Here is a 15,178-nt window from a genome sequence, read left to right as displayed (position 1 = left end):
TCACACAATCCAAAATTACCAAACTATAGAAAGATGTGCAAAATTTTAGCCGGGAAGCAGTATACCCTTACACCACCGGCGAGTACTATGAGAAACCTCCACAACGACAGGCCCAAAGACGTCAACAACGCTTCACACCTACTCCCCAAAATTGGACTTTTAGTTCGGGTGAGGAGAGAAGGGACAGTAGCAGTGATGAGAGCACCGGAGGGCAACACGTCAGAAGACAACAAAATCCCCAACAGTGGATGTTGTTCACCCCACCTATGCACCCTTTTGGATTTTGGACAATACAGCCCCCCGGGTTTTGTTTCCAACAAGGCCCACAGCCTTTTTTATTAAAGGGCCAAGAAAGGGGAAGAGGCAGACAAAAAAAAGAAGAACTCCCAGAGTGCAATGGAAGAACGGCCCCACTACCAGCGGAGGAGCAGTCACACAGAGCAGGGGCAGGGGCGGCGTCCCAGCGATGAACAAGGAGTCACAAATATTGTGAACCTAAGTGATTATTGTTGTAATCTACATCTCTCTTTCCCTTGATACATTCCTTCCCCCCCTCCCTTCTTCCACTTTGGAATGTTCCTGTTGAGTTTGCTTTAGAATGTTGGGGAACATGTCAGTTCGGAGAGTGGATGACAAAATAAAGACGTTCTTACTTACCCTACCTGAGGAAGATTCTTCATTTCAACACTGGTGACGAATTGGCAAAGGGGGCCTTCTCTGTCATCTCCCCTTTCATTTCTCTCTCCTTCCTGCTCTTCTGCTTGGCGATTATTTGTTTGAAGTACCTGAGAGACAGCTCTCTTGAATGACTAAGAATTCAACAGTGATTGCCTCAGGGGTTTCCTACCTTATTTGCTGTGTGTGTGAGTAGGAAGCTTTACCCCTGTCCTTGAGTCTTTTTCGACATCATTAGAAAAGTGTCTCTGTACTGCTATTGCTCCCATCTGATCTACATCCCTGGGGTCTGCCAACCTCCGGGCACCTGTGGCACCCTGCCGCTCCAGTAATTTTCTACTGGGTGTGGGTCCTTGTGCCTGTCCCCTCTTGTGAGGAACATCGCTTTAGTGCCCAGCAGTGTCTCTGCCCATCGTTTAGTTTTGGAACGCAGCGTGAGGTACCTTAGTGGCTGCCAACTTGTACATTCCCCGCTCGGTGAGGAAGATCACTCATGTGTCCAGCACCGGTCCTTTACTGATCTCCGGAGTGCTGCGTGCAGAGTGCTGCCTGGATGCCCTATTTCACTGCTTCCGTCTCTTGTGTTGCACTGTGTCACCGGGGGTGAGGCCCTACTCCGGCGACTGGGCTCTGGTTAGTAGCCGACGGTGTGGCAGTGCCCTGGGCCTTTCTGCTTTTCATCGCAGGGGTATTTGATATTTCGGTTCTTCTCACCGAGGTGACTCTCCGGAGCCGGCAGTGTCTTTCCGCCTCCCTCACAGCTCCAGCCGTTCCTTTGGGTGCCCCTGCCTATGGTCTTTACTGTACCACTGCTGTGTCTTCGAGAAATGGCCTGCATTTTATCAAAGTATCAGGAAGACATCCCACGGTGCATCGCCTCCTTCAGCCGGTTCCTCAAGTTCGTCAGTCTCTCTCTCTCTTTGGAAGATGTTCGCGGCACACCAGCCACCCCACAGCCTTCATTTCTTGTCAGTTCCTGTCAGGAAGTCTGTCCCGGCGCACCAGCCACCTCAGGGCCACGTTCATGTGATCGTTTTCCCCCTACATCGCCAGCCTCCTGCCACTCTTCACACAAGCTAGTCAGTATTCAGCTATCATTAGTAAGACCTTTTAATTTATATTGTATGTTGCGGAAGCCTGCTTGGTGGATATGGGGCTAAATTGGTGTGGCTGCACTTGTGTTTTGGGGTTACTTCGGTGATACCCTCACCCTTTTACACCTTTCAACTGGGAGGACTAAATCTTCTTCAAGTTATTCAAGAGCTCCTCCCGGCGCCCCAGTCACCGCAGGGCTGAATTCCAGTGGGTTTCCCACTGACGCCTTTAACTCCTCTTATTCATACAGATTTTCATTGTGTGCTGGGGGCGTTACTCCCCTTGTGGGTCCACCCCATTATTGCCTTTGTACTCATTCTAATTCTGTTAATGCACAGTGTGTGCACCTCAACACGGTGACACACACACCTTCAGCATTGGACTCTACTTCCTTCAATGCACAGTGTGTGCACCTCAACCCGGTGACACGCACACCTTCATCATTGAACTCTACCTTCTTCAGTGCATAGTGTGTGCACCTCAATACGGGGACACGCACATCTTCATCATTGGACTTTTGGACCATAGATTGGACGGTACAATCTCCACCCTTCCCTACCTCCCTGCATTCCCCATGTACTTATCTCCATCCTCTCTTCGCTCGATTGGTTACCTTTACATCACAATGTGGTGTGTGCTGGTAGTACTTCTTCACAAGTAAGTTCTTGTGTTCTTCACTCCTTTAGTCCCTGAGGTTATACATTGCTTACTATACTCTTGTAAGATCTGCCTGCATGTTTCATTATCAGAGGTTATTTAGGGTTATGTGCTTACTGTATACTACTTTACAAGTGAAGTTCTTCCTGCATGCTTCAATTATTTAGAGTGGATTTAAACTATAATTGTAGTCTGCGACTGTGCATGCTCGAGCCTATGAGAGTGTACTTATCTTACTTTTAGCAGCTGCTCAAGAGGTAATAATTCAGTGACCCCCTGTCTGTCTAGTAGGCTCCTCCCTCACACCCCCAAGGTAGTGTTCCTCCTTTCCCTGCACAGTGGTTGCAAACTCCCAGCGGCAGTGTGCTCTCGTAGCTTACCCTCGCCATTATGGCTGGACAAGCTATGAGCCAACCTCCTCCATTCTTAAACGAGATCAGAGAACCAGAAATCCACTGGAAGGAATGGATCAATGTATTCAATTCTCTTACCTCATTGCCATAGGAGGTGAAAGGTATTCGGCACTCCGCAAACAACATATATTGCTGCATAACCTAGGTATACAAGGTAGGAAAATTTATGACACCTTACCTGAACCTGAGTTAGAGGAGGAAGAGGATGATACTGATGAGTTTAAAATTACCCTTTTAAAGTTAGAAGCCCATTTTAGTGACAGGGTGAATGTAGTTTTGGAGCGATATAAGTTCTTTACCCGCATCCAAGGCAAACAGGAGTCTATCATTAATTATATTGCGGCACTGAGAGGCCAGACACAACTATGTGACTTTGGTGAACTTACTGACTTCCTCATCAGGGACCAACTAGTCAGGTGCACGAACAATAGTCGCATAAAAGAAAAGTTTCTAGCAAAAAAACACACATTAAAATAGGCGGTCAATATAGCAGTCTCGGTAGAACAAACGGCTAAGTGTATTAAAGAAATGAAGGCTCCTAATGAGCTTGTTGCCAATGTTCGTAATAGCAAGGATGTGCAAGGGAATTACAGTGATAATGTAGTGCTCATGGTCAGATTGGGAGAGGTCAAGGATAACTATCCAGCCAAGGAAAAAGAAAGGTTAAAGTGCTACAGGTGTGGTAGCAGCAATCATCTTGCCAATGATGTACGTTGCACTGTACGCAATGTCACGTGTGTTAAATGTAACAAAAAGGGGCATTTGGGTAGAGTGTGTAATAACAGTGAAAACTACCATGTGAAAGTAGTACACAATGAAGGGGATGTGGCCCCTAAGTATGTGTTCCAAGTAAAAACTAGTTTGTCAAACTGCCCCATGTTCTCAAGAACAAAACGGTGACCACAGGTCTATTGAATATCCAAGGTGTACCATCTTTATGAATAATAAGCCCATTGAAGTTGTTGATTCGTGTGCCCCAGTCACCTTATGTAATATGGATGTCATAAATGAGATGTTTGATGCCTCCAGGCTCAACATTATGGAGCCTGATATTTCAGCTGTAGGGTATGCTGAAGAGAACATCCCATTAATGGGGATGATGATGGCGGGTATTCAATTCAAAGGGAGAACCACGTGGGGAAAAGTAGACATGGTAAGCAAGGGTGCCAATTTATTGGGCTGGCACCATCAAATAGAGTTGGGGATTGTGCTTGACCCAAATAATAAAGAGCAGGTCCAATTAGCTGAGTGGGAGGAGGTAAACTGTAGTAGTTTATCTAATCTATCTGAAGAGTTTCCCGGAAGGGACTACCAAGTAGGCAGTAATGTCTGCGGTGTACCTCCCACGCAAGTGAACATAAGTAAGAAACAAAGTTCTGGTCCTGGATCTGATGGTGTTAATATGGAGCCTTGAGAGGAAATCAATGCTTTGGGGGGTAATCCTACTGCAATTCCTAAAACACCTTGGACTAAGTTAGGATTCGAAATTATCGGCCCAATGGAAGAGTTAGGAGCTCTGAAGAGATTTCTGATCATACTTGTGGACTCTACTTCTCACTGGATCAGATACAAGTTTGTTCCTGGGGTTTCGACCAAGTCCCTCATCGATTTCTTAAGTGATTCATTCGCATGCGAAGGTGTGCCAGATTACATATTTACCAACAAAAGTATCAAGTTCTCTTCTATTGAAATGATGGCATTCCTAAACGATTTGGGCATCAAGCATGAGGAATCCATTGTGTAAGGTCATGGGAACATTGATCTCATGAGTAAATCTGTAATCCTGAAATCTCACGCAACTAGCTTTTGCTAAAAATATGGATGTGGACAAAATGGTAAGAGAAGGCATTTGGGCATATCACAGCTCTTCCGTCTTGGTAACAGGAGCAACCCCTTTCGCTTCCATCATGGGAAGAGATACAATTTCCAAATTAAGTATCTAGTCTTCTCATAGAGGTGTTCTACAACAGCTGTTTCCTTTCACACAGTTGTGACCTATATTTTTCCTCCCTAGCTGCAATCTTTTACCCTGTTGTAATCCCTGAGATGTGTTGTAGCTTATGTGACTTATAGTATTTTCCCCCATCCAAGAAATGTGTTCACCCCTTTAAGCTTCTGCCTGGTTCCATTGTATACATTCCCTGCGAAGGAAGATGTGTTGTAATCTCCATCTCTCTTTCCCTTGGTACATTCCCCCCCCCCCCCTTCTTCCCCTTTGGAAGGTTCCTGTAGAGTTTGCTTTAGAATGTTGGGGAACATGTCAGTTTGGAGAGTGGATGACAGAATAAAGACGTTCTTACTTACCCTACCTGAGGAAGATTCTTCATTTCAACAATTATACAATTAGCAAAGACGAAGAGGCCGTGCTTGCAAAAGGCCTGGGTTTTGTCCCTACACTGAACAATGACCCTTTTTCTCTTAACACCGAACTAGCACAGTTCTTCAGGAAAATCAAGCTGAGAGATTTCTTTGGTGAGACACAGGTAGGTGATCATGGAAAGTCAAACACAGGCCTACGGAAAAAATCCACTTGTACTCCACCAACCCGAAACATCTCATGCAATGTCCTTGCATTTGAACAGGCAGCACTCAAAGAGGTCGAAGCAATTGACTTTAACAATACTAAGGGGTTAAAAAATCTGACCAAAGGAGAGAGAACCGCACTCCAGCAACTCGTAAACAACAGTGAGTTAATAATAAATCCAGCGGACAAAGGTGGGGCAATAGTCCTAATGAACTACACTATGTACTGAGATCAATGCCTACACCTTCTATTAGACACAACAAGCTACGAGATACACCAGAGTGACCCTACAACACGGATTATGAATAAGATCAAAAGCCTGGTCAGCGAGTATGACCTGGGATTGAATCACAAAATGTGAAGCTGAATACCTCATAAATACCGAAATAAGAACACCCAGGTTCTATACCCTTCCAAAGTCCACAAAAACAGGATACCACCCCCAGGAAGACCTATAGCATCAGGCATCGGCTCACCATTAGAGCCTCTATTGCAATTTTGCAATTGGTTCTTAAGAGCCATCGTACAGAAGTCCCCGTCCTACCTGAAGGACACGAAGGCCGTCTTATGCCACCTAAGGGATTTGGAAACCAACTTTGAAGAGGACTTGTTCATAACTATGGATATCGAAGGGCTATATTTGAGCATCCCCAAAAAAGGTGCAACATGGAGGTGGTGGAACAAATCCTCCTAAACCAAGAATGGTGCTACATAACACCGACACACTTCATCATGGAGTGTGCGGAATTGGCCCTCCCCGAAAACTTTTTTGAGTTCGAGGACACTCTTACCATCAGATCAAGGGCACGTCTTTGGGAAGCACTTTTACGCCCAGCATGGCATGCCTGTATGTCCATCAGTTCGAGGAAGATTACATCTTCGAAGCCAACAGCCCATTCACCCACCAGATGAAAACCTGGAAGCGATACATAGACAATATCTTCATCATGTGGCACATTACACCAGAGGATACCACGGCCTTTGTGGAGTCGGTCAACAGCAGAGACAACCATCTCAATTTCAGCCACACTATCAAGAAGGATGATGCTACATTCCCTGATCTGGACATTACCCTGACGACCGAGGTGATCTCCACCAAAGTGCACACAAACCCGAAGGATAGGAACAGCCTATTACTATAGGAAAGCTACCATCCGGGAACTCTACGCCAGAATCTGACAGTGGGACAGTTTCTTAGTGTACGGAAAAATTGTTCTGAGGTAGAAACATTCTAAGAACAGGCAGAACACCTGAAAACCAAACTTCTGGCGAGACACTACCTGAAACAAATCATCAGGAAAGCCAAGAAAAGGGCAGGAATAGTAATCGGGAAGCACTGTTGGACACTACACCAAAAGAAAAATCTGAACGCATGGTATGCGTGACTACTTACACCCTTGCATCAAATAATTTTCAGAGCATTATAAAGAAAAAAAAGAACAATACTTAACAGTGGACAGTGACAGTGGGAACCTCCCCTCTTTGCTTTCAAGAGAAGCAGGAACCTCAGGGACGACCACGTACACTCTAAAATCACAAACGAAGCTGACAGTGGTCAGAACACCCTCTGGAGCCAACCAAAACCAATAGGCCATTTTCCATGTGCCATATGCATGTGCTGCCCACTGACCACCACCACAAAACAAGTGGCTATCGGAACAAACAACCTATGGAAACTTAAGAACTTCAGTAACTGCAACACTGAGAATGTAATCTACCTTCTGAATTGTCCGTGCAACCTGACTTACATTGGTATGATGACAAGGAAAGTTAAAACACGGATTCGTGAACATCGTAGCACAATCTTCTCGCGGATTCGCTGATTTTGCCACGATTTCCGCAAAATCCGCGAGCCGAACAAATTGAACGCCCATTCTTACCAAACATACATGCCATAAACACATGTCTAAATAGATATAGATACCTCACTGGTAGTGATAAACCTCTGACACTGCACGTGGTACAGTGACACTAAGATCAACTTTAACGTGGGTACCTCCATGCAGATACACTTTATTTTGGCATTAATTGGTGCTTCTCAATCCCACTGTTTTTATAAAATATTGCACCTTTAAAAACCAGTTGGGCTAATACCCATTCCTTTTGATTATTTGCCAAAAAATGTGGCATTAGCGGGATCCATTTGGTGCCTTAAACTTTTTATTGAAACCAACACAGGTAAAAACATACTCGCATGCGCGCGCGGCATACAACGTAGCCACTACACGCATATGTCCTCAAACAACAGAAGTTCAGGAAGCATGCGCAAGAGAGCTCTACTACACGCCCACACGGGCACAGGGAGGAGAGCTGCAGGCGCATACACATATGCGCTACATCTCCCGTGGACCGCAGACACTCCCTCTTAGGGAGGAGGAGACTCACGAGGCAACAATCAGGCAACCAGTCACCTTTCCAGCTATACACCGGATCTCGCTTAGGTGCTACCATATGCCTAACAATTACCAGGCAATTACGCAACGAACGACAGTAGAAAAACGCCTCCCTTCCCACCATTACTTACAGGCGGGTAGGCGAAACGGATATCTACAGGAGATATGGCTGGAAGAGCTGAAGATGACAGTAAGAGTGTGTGTGTTTTAGATGGATGAAAGAGGGTAATCTTATGCTTTTAGTGCAATTCCACCCCTCCCACGAGCAATGCCCCTTATTTTAAAATAAGTAACTGTATGGATGCCTTTTTTTCTTCCTATCATGGACCTGCTTTATCAATACCAGGCTATGATTCTATGTCTCTTTTTTCAGAATGTCACAGTAGGCTCTTCCACCCTCGACCTCCCAAGGAGTAAGTAGGATAGTGTTCTAGGGTAAGCGGCGAGAGGCATGTTTTTCTCTCCTTATAGGTGTTGACACGCATGCATGACAAGTGTTTCACTTAGATACCACCACGCGCGTTTTTAAGTATGGTGATGGATGTAATGCAACATTACAATCAGGATACTTACATATTCGGTATGTATTTGTTTTTTTTGCTACAGGTTACTCGTGAGTACTACACTAGCCGGGTGATTGATCCCTACAACCCCAGGTCTTTTAGTGGTTGATCCTTTATACAACTTGTGTAAAAAGACTGAGTCCTTTAACAACATTTGGTCCTGAACAATGCTACGTACCCTCCGGGGACTCCAAAGCAGAAACATGTTGACCATATCTAGCACGGTGATGGGATAATTAGTTACCAAATCACCACCCACTTCTTTTAATACCATGCAGTTGTTCCGTTAATTAAACTAGTTTATTGACAACTATAATGCTTTTTAGATCACTTTTCACAAATTCACGGGCCACCACTTAGTTTAGAAGTGCATCCCTGTCTCCAGGTGTATGCCTGCCTTCTATCAAACAAAGTTTTAAGAGGGCGAGGACGGCCTATGATGAAGCATGACACCAGGTGATGTGTGAGGCCAGTCCTTCACTTTTTGTGAGATGCCCCCACTGGACACACATCTCTAGAAATCCTGTATGTATCCCAACTAGGGACATCCCTATTTGTGTTTATATTACCATGGAAAAGCCATAGGACAATTATGTAAGCATTTAGAAATCAGGACGACATAGTGATTAGATGCTGAGACTAGCCACGTTGGTCTTTGTCTCAGCTAGATCCTAGGAGTACCATGGAGCAGGTCTAGGATGATTAGGTAAACACCTGGAAAACAAGAGCATAGTGATCAGTGACTATCACTTGTCAAATAGGAAAGGTATTTTATTAAAGTATGTAATGACCTTATTTCATTTAGGAACATTCTGTTAAAGATGGCCACCAGAGCCATGCAACCCATGTTTATTCAAACAAATAATTTACTGACACGTATGGTGTAAATTCTGCATGTCTCTGTGTTCCATGATTATTGGTTCAAATTCAATCCTTATTCATTTTTAGGTAAAGCCTACAGACTGCTGTATCTGTCATGAGAATTCATCTTATCAATAGTGTACTATATACATACATGTGCATACATTAGATTACGTTGGATTTTGGTCAGCCCCTTCAGCCATTGGCTGATGATGCTAACTGGAAGGACTATGGTTGAAACCATGTCATTCAGCGAAGGAACATTGAGGTTTAAATAGTCCCCTGTGGTAGCCTAGTTAGTGTTGCTCAGATCATTCTGTCCCCATTGTCTCTGTGCCCCCCTAGTGCAGGATGTTCACCCAGCACTGTCCACAGCTGCTCACCTTGTCAGCTTCTGGGTCGGCTGTGGCTCATGATTTTGTCTTGTTGAACAGCATCCCAGAGAATGGTTAAACCTGACAGAGAAATATATTATCTTTCAGTTAACAAAAGTTAATATTGTTGCAAAGAAATCAGATATTTTTGACACCACAGACGTCACCATGATTGACTATTTCATTTGTACCATACTGACACAATTAATAAAGAGCATAACATTTGCAATAAATGTGCCAATACCAACTTTTGATGATTCTCAATTTGAAGAGATGTAAATCTTTTTTTGGGACTGGCAAAAATCTCAAAGAATTCTCACCTAAGTATCTGAAAATCATAGGATCCTGTGCATACAGTATACTGCGTGGGAAAAAAACGTATTATTCAAAGGCATCACTTGCTATTTCTTTACTTTGCACATAGAAATTATTTAAAATATGTGATTATGTATGGACATTTGCACTCCCATTTACAAACCTATTTCATATTTAAGCAATTTGGCTAGAAGAGCAGTAATCTCGAGATCTCTTCCCTACCACCAGCAACCCGACTGTTGTTTTCGTAATTTACATTAGTTGAAAAATGTTAGAAAGTACCACATTTCATTGTTCATTGAGGTATAACATCTGGAATGAAAGTCCCTAGAACTTTTTATGCTTATTTACATGTTTTACTTCTCCCTTTCATTCAAGAAGTGAAGGTACAAGTTTATTACATCTCCATGAATAATTTCTCATCAGTTTTTCTGGAAGATCTTTGTTATAGTCCAATATTTGCCATGGTTTCATAGCAGACTCATTTCACAAAAAGACAGCTTTATCAAGGCTGTAATAAAATGCAAGTGTTAATCAATAATACATGAATTGTTTGTTCCTAAATATCATCAATGATTCTTAAATTTATTGTAAATCTTTGTTTCTGCTACATTCAAATTCAGTCTCATAATGCTAAAATGTGTTGCTCAATTTACAAGGATATGGCGGGCACCCATATCACTGTCTACTTATCTATATAAGCTTTCTTATTGGGGGTTGTGATATAATTGAACAATCTAATATGTGATCCCTTTTATGTTCAAAGGTTTTTCACATTTTCATATTTTCGAATTTCTTAATTTTTACATTACCTCACAGTAAATTTAATTAAGTTAATATATTTCCTTATCAATTACTTGTTTCATATAATATTGAGCAACACTTGCATTTTATTATGGACTTAAACTGTTTTTTCTGTGCAGCACAAGTTGGTTGTGAAACTATAGAAAACATTAACAGTGATGTTGAAAACCATTAAGAATCTGTATGTGCACATCTATGTTACACTTATCTACAAAAAGGTGACCCTTTATCAGCATAAAAACATTAGATAATCAGGCTTCATTACTTATAATCCTTCTATTTATAGTCAGATTCTTGCAAGTTTGAGAAAGAAATGTTCAGAAATCAGTACTGCAATATAACCTTAGGTACCCAATGCCAGTACTAAAAGAAAAGTCTTGGCTTCCATCCTTCACCTATGCCTACCCTAGTTTCAAACTGGCCTCAGCAAAAGGACATGGTCAGGAAAGGCATAAGGATTGTAATGGTCGTAATGAAGAAGATTAGAATAGTGGAAAATACCAGTTGCTGTCTAGTCATTACTTTCAGAACCCTCCTTCCCATTGTTTCGTCATTTTGAACCATACCTATTCAGAACCTACCCTTCAGGTTCATTAAAATTTTGTACAAAAACATATACTGGTATCATAGAGTATTACAGCACCCAATGCATTTTCTTGAACAAAACCTATCTGGAAATACAACACTGTGAACAGCTTTAACCTTTAATGAAGTATGCAGCTGTGAACAGAAAACCATGTGGCAGCAAAGTAAAGTTGTGGGATCTGATTCTTTCTCCTGGAACAGAGTTTTCAAGTTAACAAAACGCGCTCTAAATTTCTTGTGAACTTTCTGCCCATCACAAACGTGAAACTTAGATATTTTTCTCTCCTTGCATGTTTTTTGAATTCTAGTCACTCCTCTTTCAGTGAGTACAGATACATCTTCATCTTCTTGAAACACCACATCACAAATGAAACACTTTTCTAAGTCCATTTTTACTGTATCTCACAGCAACTCGCAAGAACCTGTAACACATAAATGAAACATTTTTGATTAACAAAAAAAAACAATAACAAAAATACAAAACAAAGCACAAACAGTAGCGAACTTTTTATTCCAAAAGTTAATTGCAATATTTACGTTCCTTCACACTTTGTCATATAAGTCAACGGAAAAATTATACAAACTTTGTCTATCTGACATATTCTGTGATTATTTGATATTATGGTCATCAGAAACAATTTTTGATGTTATTTTTGACTTTACCGTCCCTAAAAACATATAAAATGATACCACACATGGGCATATAAACAGTTATACCCTATATCTCAAATAGTGCAGCCATTTTGAAAAATCCACCATATTGGATTAACGCGTCATGATAGAGTGGTAGACTTTTCACCATCGTTTTCTACGGTAAAATTTCAATAAGAATCCACTCACAGCAATTGTATTGCAATTAGTTCTAGGTTCCGCAACAAATTGACTAATCTATTTGACAACCGTAGATTTCACAGCTTTTCTGGAATCAAAATTCTCCTTCCTAGCAATTGCCTTTCTCTCCTCATTTGCTTCCCGCATATGTTGAGAGGGAACACCTTTATTTCTTTTGGATTCAGCAACATATACCCAAAATGGTGCTACTAAGGTGCTGGTTTGCCTGTTTTTCAATAAGATGAACAGAGTATACCCAGTGGTGGCATGGGGAGTGAACCTATACGCTTCAATCTTTTTATTCAATTCACTTTTCCAATCGAGGCTATTTTGTTTGGACATATAAAGGATCTCTTTAAGCACATGTACAAAACGTTCCACCATGCCATTGCACTCTGGGTGGTACAGAGCACACAGCTTGTGATCAATTGAACAGCGTTGTAGGAAATCCTCCATTTCACGAGACACAAACTGCACACCGTTGTCTGTCAAGAGGGACCTAGGCAGACCTTCCCGTGTAAATACTTCTTTAAGAAAGATTATGACTTGTTTGGAGTCAATATTCTTTGTAAACTTGATTTCTGGCCATCTTGAAAACATATCAATGAGGTCAAACACAAACATTTCACAACCATTGGACGTAACAGGGCCCAATATGTCAAGGGCAAGTTCCTGTCATGGACCTTTTGGCCATTCTCTTATTATCATGGGTTGAACTCTAGGTTTTAAGGATTTCTCACTTAAAATACACGGTAAACAGTCTCTGACAATTCTCTCAACATGAATGCCCATCCCTGGCCACCAGTAGTTAAGCCTAAGTCTTTCTTTAGTCTTGGATATTCCCTGATGACCCTCATGGGCTAAAATGATCAACTCCTCACGCAACACCTTTGGTGAATTAATCTTGAACCTCTAAATATCAAACCTCCACTTAAGGATAATTCATCCCTCACATTCCAATAATCGTCCATACTCCCACCAGTTTTGCAGGACCAACCTTTTTTGACCAGTGGACGTAACTCCGTAAACTCAACATCAGAGCCACACCTTTCGCGCCATTTGTCCTCTTTCATCCCATCATGTTGAACATTGCATACCCATTCATTCAAATCCTCATCCTCTGAGTCTATTTCACCTTCCTCTAGATTGACCAACCTGGAGAGTGTATCAGCGATGCAGTTACGCTCCCCAGGTAGATATTCAACTTTAAAATCATAAGCTTGCAAACCAACAATCCACTTAGAAATTCTGCTAGATATAGCATCAAACGATTTTTTATTAAAAACTTCAAAAAAGCTTCTTGATGGCCCAGTGAACTGCTAAATCTTCCCTCTCTATCACTGAGTACCTGAGTTCAGCACCTTTCAAACTGCGAGAGAGAAACAAAATAACCTTCACTTCCTTTCCATGCTCTTGCTGTAAGACTGCACCAAGGCCCTCCTTTCTCGCTTCTGTGATAAGTACAAACTTCAATGACGGATAAAAACTCCCAAGTCTAGGTGCCTTCTTTCAACATTCTTTCAAGTTGATAAATTCATTCTCACACAAGTCAGACAAACGGTAGTCAACACCTTTGCACAACAATTTCCTTATGTTAACCGTTTTTTCAACAAACCCTTCCACAAATTTTCTGTAGTACTCTGTTATTTCCAGTACTTTCATAAATTCCTCCTTATTTGTAGGGGACGCTAGATTCTGGATAGTCTCAATTAATTCACGTTTGGGTTCTACACCCTTACCAGAAATGGTGTGACCTAAATAATCAATAGACGATTTCTATAGAGGCCAGGAAGTGAATTGCGGAAGGAGGACACGAGAGGGCGCTAGTGAGCTGCGAGTGAGCAGAGAGAGAGCAGTAACGGAAGGAACGACAGCGGCAGCGAGCAAAAACGCCATCACCATTTCACCGGCCTTGCCAAGCTGCCTAAGCCGCCCAAACTGCTTAAATTGATCGCCGTGGATAGTCGGTAACTGCTGGTGTCGTTGGACATCACGGGGACATCGCAGGATAACCGGACAGTAGCGGGATACGGCGGTATGGTGGTGTGACGAGGTGAGGCATATTGCACCAGCGTTTCAAATCTTGGCTTTCGGAACGCGGAACGCGCTGCCCCTACCCTCCTGAGCCTCCTGTGCACAGATATAATTCGGACATAATTCCCCACGAGTGAGAGAAGAAGGGGGGACGAGGGAGCGAGGGAGTGTTGGCAGCTATTACAGTCTATAGACTGCAGTGTATTTGCGGATATCTGCAGGTTACTGGGGTATGAGTCAACTTTACCCCTGATTACTCAAAATCAATCCCCCGCTGGCGCCTTGACTGTTGGCTGTTCTACCGAATTTATAGTATCACTGAACCATTGAACCTGAACTCGATGAGTGTTTGCTGCCACCACTGAACTTGATGAGTGTTTGCTGTCAGTGGTTAGTAGAGCGCAGCACCAGTGAATGAGTGACAGACCAGCAGATTCTCTCATAGAAAATAAACTTAATAGGGATAAAAGCAAACCATACCCTCAGTATAACCCTATAAAAGGGTATGGCCCCCAAATTAAGACAGAAAGTACGGAAGGATACGCAAGATACCAGCCTGGAGACGAGCGAAATACTGGTAGGATCCAGGTTAATGGAAGAGAGTCAAGAAAGTTTGATTTCCCAGGAGAACATTTCCGAGGGGAGACGCAAGAAAGGGAAATGTAAAAAAGGATCAAAAAAGGCCCCGCAAGCAAAAAAGTGGTGCTCCTTAGTATCTGCTAAAAAGAAGACCACCGAGCCTTCTAACCCTGTAAAGGACTTCGTAGGCAAACACTATAAAGTCCAAAAGCCACCTGCAATTATTGTGGACTCAGACGAGGAGGAGGGCCCAGAGTCAATAAATAAGGAAATAGATGCTGCGCCCCAAGGGGATCAAAACCTGAGAAAGACACCAGAAAAAGAACTGGAAGATGAGATGGAAGATCCCCTGTTAATAAACCTATCACGTCACAGTCAGAATTCAAATCTGTTGGTACCACGGCTCTCTTCATCACCAAAACTGTTTACTTTTCAAGCTTCGGGGAACAAAGAGAATATGAGAAGAGACAGTCTT

Source organism: Lissotriton helveticus, chromosome 8, assembly GCF_964261635.1.
Source record: "Lissotriton helveticus chromosome 8, aLisHel1.1, whole genome shotgun sequence".
In the NCBI taxonomy this organism is placed as follows: domain Eukaryota; kingdom Metazoa; phylum Chordata; class Amphibia; order Caudata; family Salamandridae; genus Lissotriton; species Lissotriton helveticus.
Note: the sequence above shows the minus strand (reverse complement) of the source record.